At 44.0% G+C, this 25,441-nt stretch overlaps 1 long non-coding RNA gene and 1 pseudogene across 1 annotated transcript; one reads left to right on the top strand and one right to left on the bottom strand.

Annotated features, from left to right (window-relative positions):
* Positions 1–1,333: 1,333 nt before the first annotated feature.
* LOC124529337 (uncharacterized) lies at positions 1,334–19,600 on the bottom strand. Its single transcript, XR_006966308.1, has 5 exons — positions 17,658–19,600; positions 17,437–17,485; positions 14,673–14,812; positions 13,910–13,966; positions 1,334–1,909 (listed from the first exon to the last, which is right to left on the bottom strand). It is a non-coding gene; the product is annotated as an uncharacterized LOC124529337 (long non-coding RNA).
* LOC124529542 (uncharacterized) lies at positions 14,446–14,549 on the top strand (annotated as a pseudogene).
* Positions 19,601–25,441: the final 5,841 nt, after the last annotated feature.

Genomic DNA, 25,441 nt, shown 5'->3' with positions numbered 1-25,441 from the left:
CTTGACACCACGTGCCATGCGGTTTGAAGGTTGTCTGTTCTACTGTGTTATTAAAGCAAAGCCAGTCAATACGGCCAGCTGAAGAGAGAATCAGTGAAATTCAAGACAAATCCGAAGAAAGCCCGGGACACAATACAGAGAAATTTAATGGAAAATACAGGAAGTTGAGAGACACGAGAATAGACGAAGAATTTCCAGCCTGTGCTCGTATTAACTCCCAGAGGACAGACTAGAAAAAATTGGGGGGGGGGGGGAGTGTTAGTTTTCTGTAGCCATGAAACAACTCACCACAAACTTAGCAGCTGTTCGAGAGTCCTAGTCACATGGCCCTTTCACAACATGGCAGCTTGCTTCCTCAAAGCCAGCAGGTGAACCTGTCTCCAGTCTTTTTTTTCTTTTAATTCCATAGTTAACACACAGTGTTATATTAGTTTCAGGTATACAATACCTACAGTTCTCTCCAGTCTTGATAATGTGGATAATGGAACATAATCATGGAAGCAACTAGATCATCCTCATGGGCTCCAACCACACTCGAGGGGAAGGGATTTACAGGGGTGTACAAAGATCTTGGGAGACAGCTTAAAATTGTGCCTATCGCAGCAAAATAGCAATACTAGGACATGTAATATGCCCAAGTCATGCTACCACTAGTCCTTTTGCCCTTACCACTGAGCTAAAAGAGCTGCACATAGCATTTAGCAGAGCACTGGAACAATGTGGCATTGCCCTCAGAACCCTAAGGGCACAGCACGGTTTCCTCCAGACCCACAGGACACTGACTCACATCGCTGTGCTAAGTCAGGTCAATCCACTATCCAACTTCTGGATCCAAAATTCCACTTCTACGGAATAAACTACACTCGTTCTCGGTCAGTGTAAGTACTTTACGGGGGACTCCTATGCATTTTTCAAGTCGTCTTTTCCACTTTTAGGAACACATTAATAGAAACGTTATTTAGATTGTTCCCTTGGCACTCCTTTACAATTACAGACTTCGACTGAGGGGCACCTGGGTGGCTCAATCAGTGAAGCGTCTGACTTCGGCTCAGGTCATGATCCCGGGGTTCATGAGTTCGAGCCCTGCATTGGGCTCTGTGATGACAGCTTAAGAGCCTGGAGCCTGCTTTGGATTCTGTGTCTCATGCGTGCGCACGCTCTCTCTCTCTCTCTCTCTCTCTCTCAAAAATAAACATAAAAAAAATGTAAAGATTTCGATTGAATAACTTTGCAAATTCAGGGAAGATAATATGGAGGCTAATAGTTTAAAGCCCTTTTAAAATTCCCAAAAGCTGAAAAGAGACATCCATTAGCATTTTTGTTTATTCTGGAGTTTATTGGTTTATGGGCATCATCTTTATTGTTTTACAGGAAAACACGCTTTTTTTTTAATTGATCAATGGCAGAATGCAAATAGTGAACAATTAATCTTAGCCATTTATGGCTTCTGTGATTCTTTGGAAACAGAAAGGAGCAAATGTCTTATGGGCCTGTTTCACAAAGGCAATAACTCAGATCACTTCCCCAGCTGTGGAACAGATTGCAAACCTTATTCTTAAATTACCTGATATACATTTTTACCAACTAATTAAAATTCTCCTAGCATCCTTTTAAGAAATGAAAATAGTTATCATGACATTTCTGTTTAATCCTTGTAATAACCTGCATTTCCTTTCCATCCTCTTGTCAATTACGTATCCTTTAAAAACTGCAGACGGTTTTGTCTGTATGACCCTTACAGTCAATAAGCAGGACTCATGGGATATAATCAGAAGATGACTTTATCTGTTTTCTCCATTGCCTCTTTTAGTATGTGAGGCTTGTTCTTCCCTTGTCCTTGGGTGAAATTCAGGACAGTTGTCATGACTTTTCCAGGTCCTCATAAATAATGAAGACACTTCAAGTCACTCTAAATCCAAAAAAAAAAAAAAATCGATCACCATTCTGTAATTAATACACCCAATCATATGCAGCATGCCAAGTCTTCCAACTTCATGCAAAGTTAAACTTCTTCCTTCGGCTCTGGCCCCACTGAACACCTTCAATGAACATTTTCCCCTCGTACCAGAGAAGGTGGACAGGGAAAGATTCTTCTCTCTTGAGCCAGATCACTAATACATATAGGTTATGCCACTTTCTGATACCAAAGTAGGGGTGGGATGGGCGGGGGGAGGGGGAAAGAGAGGCAGAAGGAAAGGTCTCCCTTGAATAATAATCTAATGCTGGTGATGTGTCAGCTTAGTGGATATTTAAAGCTTACTTTTTCCTCTTGAGCCAGCGTTGGGATGATGGTGAGAGGAACAAGAGGCTGTGAGGCAGAGAACCCCAACTCTACCTTCATCACTGGGTGGGGGGGGGTTCTTTCACCTACAACCTACAGATCCCCTGGTGAAAATGGTTACTGAGGGCCATTTCCTCAGTTTACCTTGCTAGGGTCCAGGTGGCCCTCTTGCACATGACCTGAGATGACTCCAGGCTAGGCTAGCTAACTCTCCAGAATAGTCTACCCTAAGTCCTTGGGGAACAACCCGACTGCTAGTGCTCTATCAAATTATAGCACAATGCAGCTACATCTCTTTCATCTACCAGTAGTGGAACTAGCCAGTCTCTTGCCTTTTAGATCTCTCATCTACTATGCCTCCCAATCATTAAACACTCCACATGGGGGCACCTGGGTGGCTCAGTTGGTTAAGTGTCTCTTGATTTCAGTTCAGGTCATGTTCCCAGGGTTGTGGGTTCGAGGCCTAAAAGAGATTCTCGGGGCGCCTGGGTGGCTCAGTCGGTTGAGCGTCCGGCTTCGGCTCAGGTCGTGATCTCGCGGTCTGTGAGTTCGAGCCCCGCGTCGGGCTCTGTGCTGACAGCTCAGAGCCTGGAGCCTGCTTTGGATTCTGTGTCTCCCTCTCTCTCTGGCCCTTCCCCTCTCAAGCTCTGTCTCTCTCTCTCAAAAATAAATAAACATTTAAAAAAAGAGATTCTCTCTCAAAATACATAAACAAACATTAAAAAAAAAATAACAACCCTTTCTCTAGACTTGAGTTGCAGAGGCATTACCTCACACTCCTCTCTCAGGAGCGGGGACTCAAACTCACTACAAACTCTCTAAAAACTATCTTCTGATCATTATTTCCATAGCCTCTCCAGCCTGTTTTATCAGCTGCAAGTGGCCAGTGAGCTAACCACAAAGTCTGCCCTGTAGTCTTAGACCTGACTTTGGAATACGGCCTTAATGGTCTGGAGTCGCAGCTTAAAACTGAAAACTCAAAAGGTTCCATCTTGGCATCCTGTTACAGGGGACTTCTATTTCTATCATCTGGTTCACTTTTACTTTTTTATGCAGAAAATACGCGTAGTCTGTTAGCTTGCAAACTCCTGCATGCAGGGTTTGAACTCCCAAGAGTTAAATAATTGTAGACGCCAAGGTTTAGGCACCAACCGATGAAGGATGAAAAGACAATGGCAGAGGTGGGGTGGCTGGGTGAGGTGGGGCCTAGTTGGAGGATACAGGGGAAGAGTCAAAGATACAGAGTTCCCAACTTGTACAGCCTACTGTATACTGCACTGAGCCCATGAGTTTTTGTCGTCCCAGCCCTCTTCCTCCTTTATGACAGCACCATGTAGCACAGCCATTCTGCAAGCTGGACGTCATGTTAGGTTCCTCTCACTCTCCCACCTGCCGCCTCCAATCAGTCACCAAGTCCTACTAATGCTATTTATAAGACCTCCCTCCTGTCTGGCCTCTCAGCCCATCCTCTCTGCCACTGTTTCCGTGTAGGTCCTCCCATGTTTTCATGTAGGTCATGTTTGTTTTAAGATGGAATGGAACGCACTCATATGATCATGGAAAAGAGTCAACAGAGAAGAGACTGAAAATATTTGAGAGAGACCACTGGTGAAGCCAGATCTCTAAAGAAGAGATAGAACCTTGAACCCAGGGAGAAAAGCCTAAGTTGGACAGGAAAAGAAAAACTTTACCAACGGAGATACTTTCTCACAAAGCTAAATTTATTCCATGTTTTCACATTAGTATTTTCTCTCTTTTCGGAAATAAGTTAATAGTAGATGGTACCATATTTAATGTCCTTGCTTGAAAAAAAATTTTTTTTTACTTGGCAAACATTCAGTTCCTAATTTTTTCTTCACCTCTGAAATTGTGATATTCCTTCAAATCCAAATCTGCAGTCTTGAGTATCTGTCTAGCTACTGACTTCTCTCTCTTCTTTCCTAGCTTATCCCTTTCTTCTAAGGGAGAAACATCTTCTCACTGGCTGCTTCCACTTCCTATCTTCTTTTCTACACGTGTTAACTCTCTCCCTGCATCTCTACTCACAGGGTCTGTGGCTGAGGTCACGCTAGCCAACCGCCAAACCCAATGTTCAGGATGCTGATGAGAGTTCTTTTCATCTGGAATTTCTAAATTCCCTTTGATTCCCGGACTCCACTCTCTTCTGATCTTTGTTCTTGGCTCTGGCCACTCCTGCCTGGTCTCCTTTGTTGGCTTTTTCCTCTGTGCCCTCAGGGGCCTCTTCTTGTTCTGTGCCCTCCGGGGGCCATCTCATTCATGCCTTCTACCACAAACTATATTCTGGCAATTCCTATATAAGTATTCCCTGTACCCTGTGCCACTCTCTGAGGTAAACATTACTTCTTCTAGGTGAAGAAATGAGGCTAAGAAAACTAATATGCAAAGCTTCCATTACTAATGTTAAGGAATGAATTCAACCCACAATCTCCAAAGGCCATGGCGCTGGGACTCTGTAACAACTGTTTTAAGGATAAAACAAGATAATGTCGAAAAGTGTTTGAAAACCGAGACAAACGTTTCTATCTTATTTTTCTTTAAGTAATCTCTACATCCAATACTGGACTCAAACTCATGACCCCGAGCTCAAGAATCCCATGCTCCACTGACTAAGCCAGCCAGGCATCCCCAAAGGGTTCCATTTTAATCAAGTTCAGGCACTGTATAATAAAAAACATTTAGTGAAGAGCTAAATTTCTTTTCTTTAATACCATCTGTCTCTTGCTGTCTCCCATCTCTCTGAGGAGCTCAAGTAAATCACAGTACATTTCAACTTCTTCTTCTCCTTTTGCTGTGCATGCAGTCAGCCAGGGCTCTACTCTGGATGTACAGGACCCATCTTAACTCCTGATTCTCAAGCAAGAGAGAATACTTCTCCCAGGCAGAGCAAACAGAAAATACTAGGTGTCTGGAAAGACTGTATTTCTTATTTTTAATGTTTTATTTATTTTTGAGAGAGAGTGAGCAGAGGAGGGGCAGAGAGAGGGGGAGAGGATCCTAAGTGGACTGGGCTGACAGCAGCGAGCCCGATGTGGGGAGTCGAACTCACAAACCGTGAGATCATGACCTAAGGCGAAGTCAGATAACCAACTGAGCCACCCAGGCATCTGTGAAAAGACTATTTCAAAAGAAGACTCTTCTTTTTTTTTTTTAATTTTTTTTTTCAACATTTATTTATTTTTGGGACAGAGACAGACAGAGCACGAACGGGGGAGGGGCAGAGAGAGAGGGAGACAAAGAATCGGAAACAGGCTCCAGGCTCTGAGCCGTCAGCCCAGAGCCTGACGTGAGCCTGACGCGGGGCTCGAACTCACGGACCGCGAGATCGTGACCTGAGCTGAAGTCGGACGCTTAACCAACTGCGCCACCCAGGCGCCCTGAAAGAAGACTCTTCTAAAAAATCACCATAAATGGTATGAGCTGGAATAAAGTTGCTGTACAGTAGAAATTTGGATAGGTCTTCTGTGTAATGGACCCAGTAAGAAGCAAAGGGCATCTCAGCTATGAAGCCAAGGTAAAAAACCACAAAGCAGGAAGGATCGGAGATTAGAAAAGACAACCAAAAATACTACGGCCAAATCAAAAGTTGCAACGGACACAGTAACATACTGGAAATAACCGATCATCTCAACAGAGTAGATGATAGGCTTGAGAAATTCTGCCAGTATTCAGAGAAAAAAACAAAAAGATCACATTTATTAAATAAACAATGATATGAGAGATGAATACATAAATGTATGCATAACTCCAAAAAGAAAAAGATCAATAAAGAAATCAGAAGAAAATAATTGAATACTGAGACGAAACACAGATTTTAAGTCTTCAAATCAATACTAGCCAAAGAGTACCAGGAAAAAATAAAACAGACTATCATTATGATATAGTCTGGTAAAAAAAAAAATCTTTTTTAGTATTAGAGAAATGAAAACAATGCTTTAAGCATCCAGACAGAAAAACAGATTACCTATAAAAGAACAGCAATCAGACAGACCTCAGACTTCCACAACCCTCCTTGCTATAATTCAGTCTAGAGAGCCTTGAGATAAAGACTATGACCCAAGTATTTTTTTAAGAAAATTTTTATGTTTATTTACTTTTGAGAGAGAGAGAGAGAGAGAGACAGAACACGAATGGGGGAGGGGCAGAGAGAGACAGAGACACAGAATCCAAAGCAGGCTCCAGGCTCTGAGCTGTCAGCACAGAGCCCAACATGGGGCTTGAACTCACGAGCCATGAGATCATGACCTGAGCCAAAGTCAGACGTTTAACCAACCAACTGAGTCACCGATGTGCTGCCCTCCCTCCCCCACCAAGCGTTTTCTATGAAGAAAAACAGAAAGTAGTCTCATCTGTACCAGGCTTTCTGAAAGCAATTTCTTAAAAACATCCTCAGCTACACACAGCCTCCTAAAAAATTTACTGGGTCTATACTTAAATTTGTCATCATATGAATTTAAGAGTGGAGGAACAGTAATAACTTTAAGTGGGTATAAGCATTAATTAAACAGAATGAAGTCTAAATAAACGTGGTCAATGTGGGCATAAACCTTAAATAAAATGTTAAAAACAATTCTTCAAATAAAAAAATAATTTAGCATTTATGAATAATTTGATTTTAATAACCCTAAATTATGTCAACAAAAAACTAGAACATAGAGGAGTTGGAGAAAGAGAAATAGTATATGTGTCCTATTCCTCACCTTACAGAAATAAAACTGTCAAATATCATTTCTTCCTGGCATTAAGAAAAATGAGATCATGCTTATATTAAAAAACAAGCAAAAGCCTTAAAGGCATCAATAGTTGGGGTTTTTTAAAGAGATAATCTATACCTTTTAAGTTACCAAAGAAAAATGAGCAAATAAAGTATAGTTCAGACAGCCAAAGGAAAAATGTTAAGTAGCTCAGGCAATTCTTATATTGTTAATTAAAAAAAAGTAAACAGTGCATAGAAAAAAAATCTTAATTAGGGGCCCCTGGGTGGCTCAGTCAGTTAAGCATCTGACTTCGGCTCAGGTCATGATCTCACAGCTCGTGGGTTTGAGCCCCACGTCTGGCTCTGTGCTGACAGCTCAGAGCCTAGAACCTGCTTCGGATTCTCTGTCTCCCTCTCTCTCTCTCTGCCCCTCCCCTGCTCACACTCTCTCCTTCAAAAATAAATGAAACATTAAAAAAAATTTTTTTAAAGGAACAAATCTTAATTCTATAACAACATTCATACACACACACACTCACACACATAGTTAAAAAACTGGGAAGTTACGCCAAAATGTTAGATGTGGTTGTCTCTGGGTAGTGGGATTACACGTGGTTCTGATAGTCATCTCCATACTCCTCTTGGTTTTCCGAAACCAAAATGTAAAATTAGTCAATTGTCTGACACGCTCCTTAGCCTTTTTCACAAGCCTACTTGTAAACTTACATACATTTACACACAAATTTATACACAATCTTCTAAATACTCTTACCTCTTTCTGCTCACATGCTTTCCCAGAAAACAGTGATAAAGTACCAACGAATGCTAATACAGAATTTGAAAAAGAAAGAGTCTGCACTAATTAAGTATTATGGGAAAGAGCTATTAAGTTACAAGAACTTACTTGAAAACTTAAAGCAAAACTTGAGAAGGCCCTTCTACACTCTGGAAGAGCAGGCAGGGTGAGGAGGGGGTAAACACTCCCCCTGACCTGCGCATGGCAACCCTCCCCCATGCAGACCCGGAAGCTGGGCTGTGCCAAGAGTAAGGCCAAGGTGTAAGGACTGGGCCTTGCAGTGGAGCTTTCAAAGGGTTTACAGAGGTTTTCTATGAGCCTCTACTTTGGAGGATATGGAAGAAACTACAAAAGAAAAATGGTGGCGAAAGAGGAAGAAACATTCTACAGGTGCAAAGACTCTCCTGGGATAGAAGCTTCGATCAAACTATAAGGGGGTGCCTGGCTGACTCAGTCAATAGAGCATGAGACTCTTAATCTCAGGGTCCTCAGTTCAAGCCCCACATTGGGCATGGAGCCTACTGTTAAAAAAAAAAAATTAAACTTCAAGGAGGCAACTCTTCTTTGGAAAGCTAAATGTTAATCAAGAAGAATAAGTAATAAAAGCCAAAAGAAGCCAGTTGAAATATATAGACTCATGAAACTAATGGTAAAACTTTTCTGGCTAAGTAGCTGTATTTGTGTCAGATTCAGTAAGAAATATTCTTTATAGGGCAATGACTCAACCCTATCCAACCAATGCTCATTTTTATAATGTTCTGTAAGTCTCCCCTTTACTGGAGCCCCCGGGTGGCTCAGTCAGTTGAGCATCCGATCTTGATTTCACTCAGGTCATGATGTCTCAGTTTGTGAGTCTGAGCCCTGCATCAGGCTCCACATTGACAGAGAGGAAACTGCTTAGGATTCTCTCTCTCTCTCTCTCTCTCTCTCTCTCTCTCTCTCTCTCCACCTTTCCCCCACTCATGTGCTCGTTCTCTCCCCCCCATCAAAACAAATAAATAAACCTTTAAAAATAAATATAACAAAAAGTTTCCCCTTATACTGTCTTGACATGAAATTCATAGAAATGTAGCCAAATTACATATCAAAGTCAAACAAATGTACTGCCCTAATGAGAATATAAAGGAGGGAGAAAAAAAATTAATAAATAACTGCTCCATCAGAATGACATAAGAAGACAAAATTTCTAAAACACCTCGAAAGAAACAATGTCATATGATAGTGAATCACTTGCAGAGAGCAATGGAGATGTGATACAGTGGTCATATCATAGGTATCTTGTAAATCCCCAAAATTTCATGAAATTATAAAGAAAACATATCTTTAAAGACATTTTTTTAAGTAGGCTTCACACCCAGTGCAGAGCCCAAAATGGGGCTTGAACTCAGGACCCCAAGATCGAGACCTGAGCTGAGATAAAGAGTTGGATGCTTAACTGAGTGAGCCACACAGGCATCCCTATTTTTTTTTTAATGTTTATTTTGAAAGAGAGAAAGAGAGGCAGAAGAGTGAGAGAAAGAAGGGAGAATAACAAGCATACTCCACACCATCAGCGCAGAGCCCAAGTCTCACAGGACAAACCGTGAGATCATGACCTGAGCCAAAATCAAGAGCTGGACACTTAACTGACTGAGCCACCCAGGCACCCTCGCACCCTTATTTTTAAAGACATCTTGATTGTTGACTGTTGATTAATTCCACTTTGGAACACATGAGTTGCCTTTAATCATTAAATCAATGTAAGAATGTCGAGCTCCCCACACCGAAACATTAAACACATATGAAGACTTTATAAAATCTTTTCAGGATTAGGAAATTTGGTGGCGCCTGCATCGCTCAGTCAGTCGAACGTCCAACTTCGGCTCAGGTCATGATCTCGCATTCCGCGGTTCAAGCCCTGCATTGGGTTCGGTGCTGACAGCTCAGAGCCTGGAGCCTGCTTTGGATTCTGTTTGTGTATGTCTCTTTGTCCCTCCCCTGCTCACACACTGTCTCTCTCTGTCTCTCAAAGAATGAAAAATTTAAAAAAAAAGAATTAGGAAATTCCAAATGAAATGCCAAAATGAGCATACTACCATCTATAGATTCAATCAACAGCTTGGACTCATTAGGGGAAGCAGTGTGGGTGTTGATAGTGATAGGTGTCCTGGATCAAGATACTTAACTTCTCTGAATCACAGATCTATATAAAGGGGATAAAAACAACTACCTCTGAAGGCTGTGGAATTTTTTTAATGTGGGTAAAGCAACTCAATAAATAACTGGCAGTGAGATACAGCCCTTGTAAGAATGCTTCCCCAGATTCCATAGGATTTCTTAAGATTGGTGCCTACGTATCAGGACAAATTCTTTTACAAGTCACAAAAGAAAAATGTCTCAACACTAGGAGCGTGGGAAGATAGATTTTTAAGACAGATGATCTTGAAAGACACAGACATCAAGAAGTGGGAACTCTGAAAACCAAGCCTTAATTAAGTAGGGTTTTGAAGTCTAGAAACTCCAGTGGTTGATTCCATTATTTCAGACTGCAATCTCTGGGGAGGGGTCTGAAGGCTAACCATTCCTGAATGATACACTGACTCAGTAAGCCCCCACCACGTGCACCACCACCGTACTCTTCTATCTATACACTCATCCTTTTTCGGATACTCCTTTCCTTTCCATCTGCCAGTGGAAGCAGTCCCCACCCAGCACCATGAAAAACCTAGGATGCTACTTTAAAGTACTTCACCGCCTTTGTAAATGACCGACAATTGCCTTTAAGGTCACACTTTAAGGGGCACCTCAGTGGCTCAGTCAGTTAAGCGTCCCACTTCGGCTCAGGTCATGATCTCGCATTTCATGAGTTCGAGCCCTGCATCGGGCTCTGTGCTGACAGCTCAGAGCCTGGAGCCTGCTTCGGATTCTGTGTCTCCCTGTTTCTGCCCCCTCCCTGCTCATGCTCTGTCTCTCTCAAAAATAAATAAACATTTTTTTAAATGCCGTTTAAGGTCACACTTTGAGATTCATTGGAAATCTAGCTGAGGTTTGCAACTTACTTTGCTGCCATTCCTACTTTAGTGAACTCATGTATAAATTCATTTCAAATGAGCAAATTCCTCATTACTAGAAGAACTGGAAAGAATATAAAATTTAATGTCTTCTTTCAAAGTCTGGATTATGGCTAGGAGTGCTTTAATATTCATCTGTAGAAAGAAATTATTAGAAACTAGATGATTTCTAAAATGCCTTCCAATTTTAATACTCCAGGACTCTATTATTTCTACATCGTTGAATCAAGGGAAATTAATATAGCATGACTAAATAAGGCAATTTGTGATCTAGGCTACACGGAGGTTACCCTCTTTGTGGCTAAAGGTATTTCTTAGAATACAGTGCTAAACATGTAACTGCATTCTGCAACCGATGTAAACATGTTCTAATTGATCGGAGGGAGAAGAAAAAAAAAAATTCAACCCGGGGTATCTGTGTGGCTGAGTCGGTTAAGCTTCGACTTCAGCTCAGGTCATGATCTCACACTTTATGGGTCAAGCTCTGCATCATGCTCTGTGCTGACCGCTCAGAGCCTGGAGCCTGCTTGGGATTCTTGTCTCCCTCTCTCTCTGCCCCTCCCCCGTGCGCGTGCTCTCTCTCTCTCAAAAATAAATACTTAGAAAAAAAAATTTTTTTTAATTCAGTCCAGAGCGCCAGCAATTCCTCTGTGAGCTAGCGTGGCAGGGAGTGTGTGGGGTCAGTGAAGCATCAAGTTACAGAGCAAATTAAAGGTCTGAAAGAGAGTGGCAGGGTCTAATCATCTACTGTCTGAGGCGACCCATCACCCTTCCTCACTCACAAAGGACTGTTCCACGTATGCTAAGCATACAGCTAAGGGCTCCAACCATCTTTTATTAAAAAGGCCTTCAGTTCCAAATAGATCTTTATGGAATTATTTCCTTCAAGTTTTTAGTTCTGTCATATTAAAAATTTCCATGAAAAAGTAATCAAAACCTAATGCTTACAGTGTTCTGCCACAAAGAAAAATATTGTGGGTTTTTGTTCCTATTAAAAACATGTGTTACATATATATACATAATTATGTAAGTCCCAGACCCATTGTACACATATCTATACAAAAACCTTAGGAAAATAATGATAGTAGTTTTGCCTAAGCCAACACAAGTCATAACATCACATTGTACTCTGTCCATAACACCCCTCATTAAGCCAATGCTTTGAAAAGGTCAGCAAGCGATGACTATTTCTGCATATTTTGTGGCATAGGTTGCAAACACGAGATCCATAGGGATGAATTAAGGTCACTTTTAAAATTCAAATAGTACTTTCTCGGCTTGGTTGGCTGAATCGTGTGAATCTGCACTATTTTTCCTAGGGGAAAGTTAATTTTAGAAAGGAGAAAAACTTTGCCAGGAAAACAATCACATTGGCTCAATACCTAGACAGTGACTGTTTTCTTAAAAGTTCAAAACGCTTCAAGTCTCCTACTTGTCCTTAATATCCTTGAAAGCAGGTACCCAATTCCAGCCCCATTTCATAATGAGCATCTCATTCCATGAAAAGTTGGAGGATTTCATAGGATACCTACTGAATGGTATTTTTAAAAAATTAGCCCTTTACCTCAATTTTCCAAAGACAGACAAAATAAAAATATTTTCCCTGGGAGGTAACTCTGAGTGTTTGGTTAGTATTTAGAATGGCTCAGATGCAGATATATATGAAAAGCAATAGAGGTACAGCTATGACAAAGTGCAAGGCAGAGAAACATTTAGTATTTTGTGCAAGTTCAAATACAATATAACTTACAGACAATCAATTCAGGGTAGAAGAGCTTGGTTCAAATAATTAGGAATGTAAACAGAATCTAAATTAACATACATGATAATTCTTCCTTCCGGTTCCTAGAGATAGAGTGCACTTGGATGTTCAGCTTTAAAGGAACCAACATGTAAAAATTCCAGGGGTCACTGGCAGAAAGTCAGGCAATGTAAGCACAGTAGGGGAAGATTTTCTGATTTCCACGGAATAGGCCTCAGTCCTTTCTAATCGCCAGAGTACTTTTGAAGGAATTCTTACATTTAAAAATGTGAGGTTTCAAAGCTAACTCTTTAACAAGGGCCCTCAGAAGTATGGTATTTCTCTCCACCCTCTATTTGAATTTCAAATGCACGTTAACCCTCCCTTCCCAAAATTGCCAACTCAAAACCCACCACCCCACCAAATTCATCAACTTGAAGGAAACCAGCCTTCACGGTTTTTATTCTCCGGGCACGCTACCATTTCCAGGTGATGCTTATCATCAATTGGGTGCCCCCTGTCCCTCGTGTGCCGACCTTTCGGACACTTTGAAGTGATTACGGGTGGGGGGGGAAGAGCACGTCTCCATCACCTGGATTGATTTTTCAAGACACAGAAGCTCGCGGGCGCGCGCGCACACAGCCTTCCTCCCATTTCGGAATCAGGATCTCCGCGCTCCAGCGGGACCTACTGCTTTAGGCTGCGATCAAGTTCTAGGGGCACCGCAGTCACCCAGAAAACCTTGTAAACTCATCACAGTATTTAATTTTCGGGGAAAATAACCCCCAAAGCGCCTCCACCTATTGTTTAGTGCAGACAGGGACGATAAGACGGTTCACCTACCTCGACCGAGGGTTATTACCACCCCCACCCCCACCTCAAAGTTAGGAATAGAAACAGAAGGTGGGGGCGGGGGGGGGTTATGTTTTGGAAGGACAGCAGCTGCGATATTTCAACCTGGAAATTACTGCGGAGTCCAGGGGAGAACGGCGCGCCGGAGCTTGCGCCATACACCTGGAGAGGGTGGACGACCTCCCGCCTGCGAGCCCACCCGGTCCCCCACCCCACCCCCCGCCGCCGAGCCCGGGTGCGGGGTTTCGGGGGCTGCCCCGGGGAAGGCGGACGAGGGTCCCGCGGGCCGCGGGGTAGCAGCGCAGCAGGCGGAGGATCCCGTATCTCTCCCCCCGCCCCCCCCCCCCACTCCCCAGCCCGGGGCTGGCGCGGTGCGCAGGAGACCGCGGAGGGCGCAACGAGGGGGTCCGACCGGCACCTGGTGCGGCCGGCCCGGCTGCGCTCCGGGGAGGGCGCACCCCTCGCCCCTGCTTACCTTGCGCGCGAGGTCCGAGTCCGGAGCAGGGACACGGGGAGGGTCCGCTGTCAGCTCCTGCGGGCGACGCTTCAGGTATCAGAGGCGCGCGGGTCTGCCGGCTCCCAGCCGCCCCGCGCGCCCCGGGGCCCCCTCCTCCGGCCCGCGCCCCCGGCGCCCGCCCGCACGTCGCCCTCCGCCGCGCTCCCCTTCTCCCCCTGCTGTTTATTCCGGAGAGCGGTGGCCCCTCTCCCGAGCCCTCCCTCCCCCCGGCGCGTGCACGCACACACCTCCCCCAGAAATGCGCTCTCTTTCGGAAGGGGCAGCGACTGTGGTCCTTGAAATTCTGGGGCTGGGCGACTTCGGAAAACCCCTTTTAAAACCTTCCATCTACCCAGCGAGGTTCAGGGCAGGCACCGCTTCCATTCGTCCCTGCCTCCTCCGTCCTCCCTAGCCTTAACCACATCACTTAACGCTTGATTGTGCTCTGAGAATCGCCTGCCAGTCATTTTAATTTTTCCAAAATAACTCCTTCCATCTTACTGTTTTAAAAATGTATCGCTTCCCGGCCTTTTGGCTAAGATCAAGTGTAGTATCTGTTCTTATCAGTTTAAAAATGTAGACGTCCCCACTACTTAAACTTGGGTTGCCAGGACTTTAGATTGGCCTCGAGAAGGGTACGTTCAGCTGTGCAAGACAAGACAGGTCAGGTCTCTTTTGCCAGCACTGTCCACACCTGCCACCTGTCAGGGCCCCAAGTCGAGGCGAAAGCATTTAATTATACCTGGCTTTGCTGACTGAGCATGTCTGGAGCCTCCGTTTCTCAGGAGAGAGGCACTTCTGAAGCCAAACTTCTGGGAGGGAGCAGGTGGATGTATTGAAGGAGAGTTCTAAGGCCAACGAAGCAGCAATGGGCAGAGCATACTGAATAATATAAAAGATAAGAACGACGGGAAGGGATCTGTGGAAACATCACTGTATCATTAACATGCAGAAGCTGGGAGTGGTGACATAATCCCTACTGGGAATGTGGAAGGTGATTTGTTAACTGGCACTCCATTTATTCATTCATTCATTTACCTATCAATGTGATGTATATTTATGGAATAGGTTAGAGGCATCGCAACATTATTCATTCAAAGCCAGTCATGTCTCTCATAACTTTAAGGATGCCAGGAACCAACTGAAGAAACAACAAGTTTGTAACAGAGCCCTGGACAATGCAAATGGCTATTAAAGAGACTCCAGCTTTTTTTTTTTTTTTAATTCTGCCAATATTTATTGAAAGCTTGCTAGTTCAAGACACTGCTGGGTGCTAGGGGTAGAAGAATTAATAAGAACAGCAACATGGTGTGCCTGAGTGGCTCAGTCGGTTGAGTCACCAACTTCGGCTCAGGTCATGATCTCACAGTCCGTGACTTCAAGCCCTGTGTGGGGCTCTGTGCTGACAGCTTGGAGCCTGGAGCCAGCTTTGGATTCTGTGTCTCCTTCTATCTCTGCCCCTGCTCTGTCTGCACTCTCTCTCAAAAATGAATAACCATTAAAAAATTAAAAAAAATAAAAGAACAGCAACATCCCTAACGTCACAGAGCTGAATAGAGGGATACACAGTGAACAGCTGTTAAAATTAGATGCTCGGGGTGCCTGGGTGGCTCAGTTAAGCATCCGACTTCAGCTCAGGTCATGATCTCATGGTTCCTGCATTCAAGCCCCGCATCGGGCTCTATGCTTGAAGGTGCAGAGCCTGCCTGGGATTCTCTCTCTTCCTGCACCTCCCCCGCATTCTCTCTCTCTCTCTCTCAAAATAAATAAGTACACAAAACAAAACAAAAAACTAAGTAGATGCTCCGATGCTGATGCATGATGCTGGTGCACCTGGAGGGTAGTCTACAACAAGCCCAGAGGCAGTGGCTTTTAAGCTGAGACCTGAAGAATGAATGTAACTTGGCCAGGGACAGGAGAGTAGCAGGAGAAAGAGTTTTCCAGTAGCGGAAAAGCGTGGAGAGAAAGCCAAAGGTATGAAAGAACAGGGCAATTCAATGGATTTCAAGAGGCTCATGATGGCTGTTGGATTCTTTCTTGGGTGAGGGAGTGCCAGTGGTTCGGAGGAAGAATGGAGAGACACGACTAGAGAGGTAAGCAGAGGCCAGATTATGTAGAGTCTGCTAGGCCATGTTTTAAAAAAAAATTTTTTTTTAGATTTATTTTCTGAGAGAGAGAGAGAGGGAGGGAGGGAGAGAGAGGGAGAATCCCAAGCAGGCTCCACACTGTCAGGACAGAACCTGACGCAAGGCTCAAACTCACAAACTGTGAGATCGTGACCTGAGCCGAAACAGCCTGGCTGCTTAACCAACTGAGCTACCCAGGCGCCCCTGCTGGCTGTGCTTTAAAATTGCACTTGATTCCACAGATAATGGGGAAGCATTGAAATGTCACAGGCAAGGTAACAAGATCAGATTTTTGCTGGAGAAAGACTGCTGGCTGCAAGCAGAAAACAAATGAGGAGGGGAGGTAGGGATGAGAAGGACGCGGAGAACTCTAGAATGGGCACTACTCGGTGCATACCAGCGTGCAGATCCTCCTGCCTTTGTGGCATCTAGTTCAGTCCTATGACAAGTCCCTAGAGAGACAAAATTTCCTGAAGGGACGCGTGGAGGCAGAGGAGGGTCAGTGGTGGTAAACACTGAGAAACAATGGAAGTAAATAGAAATTAGAGAGAAAGTGTTGTTTACCAACAGTTATTGACGTGCTTCAATCTGAACCCATCTGTCTGAAATCCAAGTTCACTGTACTTCCATGATGCCATGCTTGCAGACATGTATGGCTGGGAGCTCAGCTACCTTGCTGCAACCACTGTGGGCTGTAATCAGATCTAAAGGAAAGCATGAGTGCCAGGGCTGGGGTGCTGGGAGGCACCGGGGCTCTTGCTGGGTCCTCTCACCAGACTCTGAGAGCAAATGGGCACAGGTGAAAGCAGTGGGGGGTGGGGGAAGCAGGCTGACCTTAGGACAGGAGAGCAGAGCACAGCCAAACGTTCTTATTTTAAGTAATCTCTGCCCCCAAACGTGGGGCCAGAACTCACAACCCTGAGATCAAGAGTTGCATGCTCTTGCAACTGAGCCAGCCAGGTGCCCCAAGACAGCCAAATATTTTACCCCTAGAGCACTCTCTTCATTTTTCTTTGTTGTTGTTGTTTCAAGGTGATTTACTGCCTTCTCTCTCTCTCATTAGAATTGTATTCTCCTCAATTTTCCGTCATATTTTTTCATTTGTTTCTCCTTTTACTTTCTCTTCATTTCTTTCTGCTTTCTTCCTTTCCTCCTTGCTTCCTTCCTTGATTCATTCCACAGATATTTTTGTAGCTACTGTGTTTTGTATCTTGATAGTAAATACTGGATATACAAAGATAACCAAGGGTGAGTCCTTGTCCTTGAATTTCACAGTAGGTAGATATATGAATTAGCATACTATGGTTGCCAGTAACAGAAATGCAGTGGAGACAACAAAGGGGGAAAAGGGAATTGCTTAGAAGGTAGCAGGGTTCTCACCTGGAAACTGCATGCATGGATACAGACGGGCTTTCTCAGCAATCTGGAACTGCAAATTGAATATAATCATGATTCTTTGTTCCTCCTTTATCCTAATTCACTTCCATCTTCATATTCTCTCTCTCTCTCTCTCTCTCTCTCTCTCTCTCTCTCTCTCCTTCCCTCTCTCTCTCTCTCTCTCTCAATTCCAAATTTCCAGGGAGGGGATTAACCAGCCTTACCTGGGTCAGATGCCCAGGTCAAGGAAGAGAAGGTGTCAGGGTCATGATGTAAACACATGCCCACAAGAGTTCTTCGTGTAACTATGGAGATGGTGGCCAACACAGAACTGGGGATGAAGAGGGAAGGGTATTTGTGGAGTTGGGGGTAAGGCAGCTCTTCAGAAAAAGCTCTAGGCAGACAACTTAATAAAAGTTTATTATAAAGGTAGGCACATAAGTAATTACAATGTAATTTCATAAGTACTGTAATAATGATAGGAAGGAAGCAGTAGAGGAACATACAGCAGGGGGAGGAGGAATCTCAACTTCACAGAGACACAAGGAATGTTTCCCGGAGAAGGCAATGTTTTGAGTTTTGAAAGCTTAACCTCTGTTTGCTAAACAAACACAATAGTTAGTCTGTAGAACTTGCAAGATTACTCCTTGTTTGGTTTTCAGTAAGGATGAGGCTTCAGGCAGAGATCAGGAAGGATTCTATTACAGCATTTAGGGAGAAAGCTAATATGGCCTGAAAGATAAGGTGTGTTAGAAAGATCTAGAGATTTAGAATCCAGAAAACTTGATGTGGGGAGTAGGGGAAAAGGGAAAAGCCAAAGATAACTTCCAATATTCCAGTCTGAGCAACAAGGTGGACAACAAAGAGATGAGATGAATCAGTAGAAAGGGGAGAGATTTGCTGGAGAAGAGAATGGGTTTCGTTTTTGATTTATTGAGTTTCAGATATCGACAGGATACTGAGTGAAGAAATCTAATAGTGGATGAGAGTAGGATACTCAAAGAGAAAGTTGCTAAATGCATTGATTTGGATTTTATCAACCCAGAGATCATTCATACTATGGATGTGGAAGAGAGCACCCAGAAAAATCACGTGTAAAATAAGAACCAAGAGCCTATGGGGATCCCTGAAGGACATCAACATCAACAGATGCAGGATAGCTAACAGAGGAGGAGAACCAAGAGAAAGCAATGCCATGTGAGACACTGTCATGCAAGAGAAAGGGGTTTTGAAAGAAGGGGATGATGGGGTGCCTGCCCAGCTCAGTCAGTAGAGCATGAGACTCTGGATCTCTGGCTCATGAGTGCAAGCCCCCATACTGGGTGTAGAGATTATTAACATAAATGAAATAAACTTTGAAAGACAGAAGAGGATGGTAAAGAGTGTCAAGTGCTGTAGAGAAGCTAAATACTATTATAGGAGCACGCAGAAGAAGCCTTTCAATTGCCTATTTGGGGATGATTGTTAGGTCTTCATGAGAGCAGTTTTGGGGAGCACGAGTTAAAGAAAGTACGTTGCATTTTATCAGGGTTTCTCAGTCTCAGCAATACTGCTGTTTTGAACCAGATAATTCTTGTTGAGAGGGCTGGCTATCTTGTGTGTTAGAGGACATTTAGCAGCATCCTGGGCCTGCACTCACTAGACGCCAATAGCACCTCCCCAAGTTGTGACAACCGGAAATGTCTCCAGACAATGTGAAATCCCTTGGGGGCAAAATTCCCACACCCATCCCACTTGAGAACAACTGCATTAACTTGAGATGTGGACGGGACAGTTTTCTTTTCCTAATTTGCAAACATGTGTTTATTCTAAATTTAATTTTATAAACCCAAAATGCCTACGGGATAAATACTCACCCAAGCCTTCTCTAGTTCACTTAGAGAATAAGTTCATAAAAGGCTATACTCAAAACAAAATTTATAGGACTATTTTAGAGTTAGGTGTATTTTTTTCTATAGTGGCAGAAAGAAGATCAGTCATTATCCAGGGGTAGGGATTGGACAGGTGAGAGGAAGGATAACAAAGGGGCACAAAAAAACTTGGAGGTGGTGGATATGTTCCCAGTCTTGACTGTGGTCATGGTTCTGTGCTGTAAACATATGTCAAAACTCATCTGATAGGATACCTTCTTTTTATTATTATTTTTTTAAGTAAACCCTGCCCCTTGATCTCACAACCCTGAGATCAAGAGACTCATGTTGTACCAACTGAGCCGGCCAGGTTCCCCTAGGATATTTTATGTAATTTTATTTCATGCCAATTATATCTCATATAAAATGTAAGGAGAGAGACAGAGAGAGAGAGAGAGAGAGAGGAAAGAAGGAAGGAAGGAAGGAATGAGGGAGGAAAGAAGGAGAAAAAAAGATAGGTTGCCTGTATGAATAGCAAGGAAGAGTAGGTGATAAAACTGGACAAGTAAAGGCTCGGAGTGTCATACATTTTGTTGCAGGTTTGAATTCTGTCCTGTAATATGGGAAGCCAACAGAATGGTAAACATGGGTGTGATCTAGATATATCTATTGCCTAAGACAACACCCCATTTGGATACTCTTGTGACAATCTTGATGATTTCTAGCCAATTTGTAGTAGAAAACACTTCACTGCCTCTGATGTTATGACCTGGCCAACAGAGATGGCACTAAATATAATCTAAGCACTGAATATTAGTCCATAGGTACAAAAGCCCCCTTCGCCACAGATGATCTTAGTTGACAGTCAACAAGGGAAATAATACCAAAGCTCCATGCTTCTCTATTTCTTTGGTTTCATTCAATGGAACAGCTGATAAGGATATACTCATGAACTATGTTACAAACAATACTTGCTAAATATAGAGCAAAATTACATACCAGAGCCAAAATCTGGTAACCACTTATCCTTGGTCCTCCAGCTTTTATGATCACACCACCATTGCCCTCGACTTCTCCTACTGCTTACCTTGAACAGCCTTCCCTGGCCATTGTCACAGCAAGAATATCCAGTTTATCAACCAACTGGATATTGTTGCAGTCACATATTTTCAAACCTAATCTCAAATTACTAAACTGTGTACTTTGGCCAGCTTCTTTCTACCAAAATAGAGTATGATATCTTGTTTTTAGAAGACCAAATGGGTCACTATATTTATATTTATGATGAGGTTTAAATAAGAATCTGGTCATCAGTTTATTCAAGCCATGTTAATTTACTGAGTTGATATATTGCTGGAAGGTCTTTAAATAGCATCCAAACAATAGACTCACGCCACTAAGAACCAAGAGGGTTCATTTCAATTAAACAAATATTTTTAAAGTATCTACTATGAGTCAGGCACTGATCCAGGAACTGGGAGAGAATAATAAATAGCATGGACATGTCTCTGCCCGTGAAGCTTATGGTCTGGGAAAGATAGATATGTGCATGTAAGAGTTAGATATGTGTATGAGAAAGATAGATATATGTGTGCAGTGTATGTGAAAACTTTCTGAAGCCAAAATGAGAAAAAAAAGTTTTAAGAATCAGCGTTGTTAGTATTTCCAAAATAAAACCAACACACAAGCACTGTTCATCTCAACTGTGCCTTATCTGGTTGCAATTATCAGACCCTTATGTGCAGAGACAGCAACGCTCACCAATTATTCCACATGTGCCCCCATGTTGCCTGGATTCCTTGCAGTTCAGTGGGGTCTTATGACTAATCTGGCCACTGGCCAGTGAGCAGAACCCTAGAAGAGCAGGAATGAGTCCTCCTCCTGTTCTATTCCCCTAGCACCGTGAACTCCAAGCACTTGTGCAGAGATGGCGGCTCTACAAGATCAAAGTAGCCTAGACCAATGAGTAAACCACTTGAATAGAAGCCCTGGGAGTTGCCTCAACTGACGGAAAGCTTTATAGAATAAGAAATAAACTTTTGAGGTTAAACAAAGCCGCTAAACTGCTGTAAAGTGAACTTTTGCCAAATTAACCTGCTCAGTCCTAACACATCATCTCGTCACGTTAAACAAAAAGTGTTCTGAATCTTCGTGATGAGCGAGTAATAAGAATTAGGTGTGCATTCCTTTGGCAAATATTCATTAACCGCTAACTATGCACGGCGGGGGGGGGGGGCTGCTTCAGAGGGTGATAATACTGCGATGAATAACCCAAAGTGCCTGCAGCTACAAGGAGCTTACGTTTTAGTGGGGAAGACAGACAGTAAAACTTTTGGGTAGTGAAATTCTGGATCTTGACCCATTTTCACTAAGTCTCACCCCTTTCGTTGCCTGACCTTCTTCCCTGCTCAGCTCAGATTCTGTGCTCCATCATTATATCCAGTGTCCTGTCCATACCCTCAACTCGCTCCTCCCTCTCTCCTTTCTTCGTACTTGCCTGGCAAAATCCCAACCTGGTTGTACCCAAACCTTTGCCATATTCCCAGCTACTCCCAAGTAGATGAATATAGCTGGAGGAAAACCATAAGCCTAACTGGTGCTTTGACCTCATGAACACCAATGTCACTGGGTCCTTCTTGAAGCATCCTGGCAACCACACTACCTTCCCTAATCCACTCATCCCCATTCTCCAGGACTAGCTCGCATTTCCTCTCTCCTGAAACCTCCCACGATCTCCTCCCACGCTCGCTGTCAGTGATTCTGCTCCTGCTTTCACTGAGAAACGTAAAGGAATAACTTCTAAAACTCCCACTTCGTGTGCCAAACCCCACCCAGCGCCTGGACCCATAGGCTCTACTTTCTCTCGTTACTGTGTAGAAAATGTCCACTGTCCCATCCAAGGACAACCTCTCATTTGTGGTCTACACGGAGATGTGCCACCCAGATCCCCCGTCAAGGCAGGACCTGCTGCGCAGCCGCAGAGAGCCCATCTATCAGCTCCCTCCGGGTCTGCTGCAGCCATGGAGTCACTTGGCCTGAAGTCATGCCCTTTCTGGGGTGGCGTGCACGCAGTGGCTAAGCAAGACGGGGTTCTGAAAGTCCGACCAGGAAGGACACTCTGAAGAGCCCTCCTCGAGAGCTCCCCACGGGATTGGCGGAGGCTTCATCAGTTCTGCCTAGGTTTGACCTCTTCTTCTGCCCAATCTTGCATCCCTCCCTTCCTTTCACAGGTATTGATCTCCCATAACTATCTGGCACCCCAACTTCTGCTTCAGTATCCACTTACAGAGAAGCCAACTTGATATCCCTACCGTACCTACCTTAGATCAGCTCCAGCTCCTGTCCCCTCCCTCTCTTTCACCATGAACTTTCCCCCCTCTACTGATTCATTCCTATCATCATATGAACATTCAGTAATCTCCTCCTCCTCCTCCTCCTCTTCCTCCTCCTCCTCCTTCTTCTTCTCCTTCTTCGAGAAAGAGAGCACACATGAGCAGGGGAGAGGGGCAGAGGGAGAGGGAAGAAGAGAATTCCAAGCAGTCTCCGTGCCCAGTGCAGAGCCCAACGTAGGGCTCAATCTCACCACCATGACATCATGACCTGAGATGAAATCAAGAGTGGGATGCTCAATGGACTGAGCCACCCAGGCGCCCCTCTCCCTTCTTAAAAGCCAAACTCCTTTTGAGCTCCTGCTCCATTTCTATGCTCCACTGAACAGGAAAATTCCTAGAAAGTGTCTAAATCCATTTCTTGCCTACCTGTCTCACTATAGCCTCACTCCTGGCAACTTCACGAATATCAGCCCTACAGAAACAGCTGTTGTCACTGATAACGCATCATCGTGATAGCCAATGGACAATGCCCAGTTCTCTTGTCACCTGATCGTTTAGCAGCTTCTGACCCAAGTGATCACATTCTCCCTCTTAGACAATCATCTGGCTTCGTTCTGAGACACAGCTTTCCACGATTTTCCTCCTCCTTTCCTGGCTGCAGTAGCTCCCTCTCCTTTGCTGGTTCTTCTTTCTCTCCTGAATTTCTAAACACTGGAGAGCTCCAGGGTACAATCCTGACCCTCTCCTCATCTTTACCATATTCACTCTGTTAATAATATCAGCCAGTCCCGGGGCTTTGAATACCATCTACATGTTGACAAGTGCTAAATTTATATCTTGACTAGAGCTTCTTCCCCTGAATGCCAGACTCTCACATCCAACTGCCTATTCTGAATCTCCATTTAGATTAATAAGAATCTCAAACCTAGTAGGTCCAAAACAAAACAACTGATTCCCCTCCCCACCTCCCCCATCAAAGAAAAAGGAAGCCCTGTCCCCCACCCCTCAACCAGAGGTCTTCCTCATCTAGGTAACTAGCTACTCCATTCTTCTAGTTATTGAACCAGAAAACAAAAGTCATCATCGACTCCTCTCTGCTTCTTATACCCTACATTCAATATGTGAGAGGATTCTTTAGAATCTCCAGTCTTTCTCCAGCACTCTCATTTATTTAAGGTCTCTTTTCACATGTCATCTTATTAACAGTTATCAAATATGCAAAATAAAGTCCCGTCCACCTTACTGGTACTTCCTATCTTCTTTAGCCTGCTTTACCTTTAACAAAATTAGTCACTCAATACAGTCACTTATTTGTTCATTGTCTCAACCAGAATGCAAGCTTGAAGACTGCAGGGGCTTAGTCCTGATCCCTAGCTCCCAGTGATGGGCAGGAGGCAGGTGCTCAGCAAATACTTCTGAATGATACATGAATGAATGGAAAAGGATGGAAAGGGAACAGTGATGGTGTAGGAGTAGCAGAAGCACATGGGCATAAAGCTAAATGATGTGAAGGTGCAAACCATTTGAAGATGGAGGGAGAAACGATCCTGGCAGGAAAAAAAGTAGAAAGCTCAAAGGTAGGAATGAGCCAGGCTTGAGCCAGGAATGAGCCAGGAACATCAAAGAAGGCTTGTGTGGTTGCAACAGCCAAAGGTCTCAGAGAGGTGAAATGTCAACAACTAGATTACATAGGACTTTGTGAACCGTAAGTATATTTTTAAGTTTATTTATTTTGAGAGAGACAGAGCAAGCAGGGGAGGGACAGAGAGAGAGAGAGAGAGAGGGGGAGGGAGAGATCCCAAGCAGGATCTGCATTGTCAGCACACAGCCCCATGTGGGGCTTGAACTCATGAACCATGAGATCATGACCTGAGCTGAAACCAAGAGTTGGTCACTTAACCAGCTGAGCCACCCAGGTGCCCCCCACCCCCTGCCCCGAACCATAAGTATTTTGAATTTTCTTCCAAGTATGGTAAGAAACCACTGAAGAGTTTTAAGCAAGGGAGTACCCAACCTGAGATTAAAAAAAAAAAAAAAGTCACCTTGGCTGCTGTGTGACTAGCGGGGGGTGGGGGGGGGGGTGGTAATGTGGAAGCCACCTGAACAGTGAGGCTGTGTGGAAATCCCAGCAAAAGAGTGAACAGAATTTGAGTGGCATCAGTAAAGTGGGGAAAATAGTATAAGATTTGAGGGTAGAAACGACTGAATTGGTTTGTTCTCGTTAGGGGCACAAAAGGAAAAGATAGGATTCCAAGAAAATGTCTCATTTATGCCCTGCAATCTGGAGTCCATTCAGGCAAATTTAACTCATCCTATTTCCATGAAGTCCATTGAGTAATAGGATCCTTTGGACAGCTGTGGTTGAGTAGGGGGAAGAAACGAAGGGCATCACATACAGAAAGGGGCAGAAATATTACATTCGGTTTTGGTAACGATGAGTTTTCTTTTTTTTTTTTAATTTTTTTTTTTTCAACGTTTATTTATTTTTGGGACAGAGAGAGACAGAGCATGAACGGGGGAGGGGCAGAGAGAGAGGGAGACACAGAATCGGAAACAGGCTCCAGGCTCTGAGCCATCAGCCCAGAGCCTGACGCGGGGCTCGAACTCACAGACCGCGAGATCGTGACCTGGCTGAAGTCAGACGCTTAACCGACTGCGCCACCCAGGCGCCCCACGATGAGTTTTCAAAGGTGTCTGCCGAGCCGGCCTAGAACTCTGGGAGGAGGGTCTGGAGTGGCCGATACCGTATTTCCTGTTATCTCCCTCTCTCTCTCTCTCTCTCTCTCTCTCTCTCTCTCACACACACACACACACACGCACACACAC

This window comes from Lynx rufus, unplaced genomic scaffold (assembly GCF_022079265.1).
Source record: "Lynx rufus isolate CCGP_SWC_20201006 ecotype Redwood Valley unplaced genomic scaffold, mLynRuf1.p SCAF_6, whole genome shotgun sequence".
Lineage (NCBI taxonomy): Eukaryota > Metazoa > Chordata > Mammalia > Carnivora > Felidae > Lynx > Lynx rufus.
This window is presented reverse-complemented; position numbering and strand designations above follow the sequence as displayed.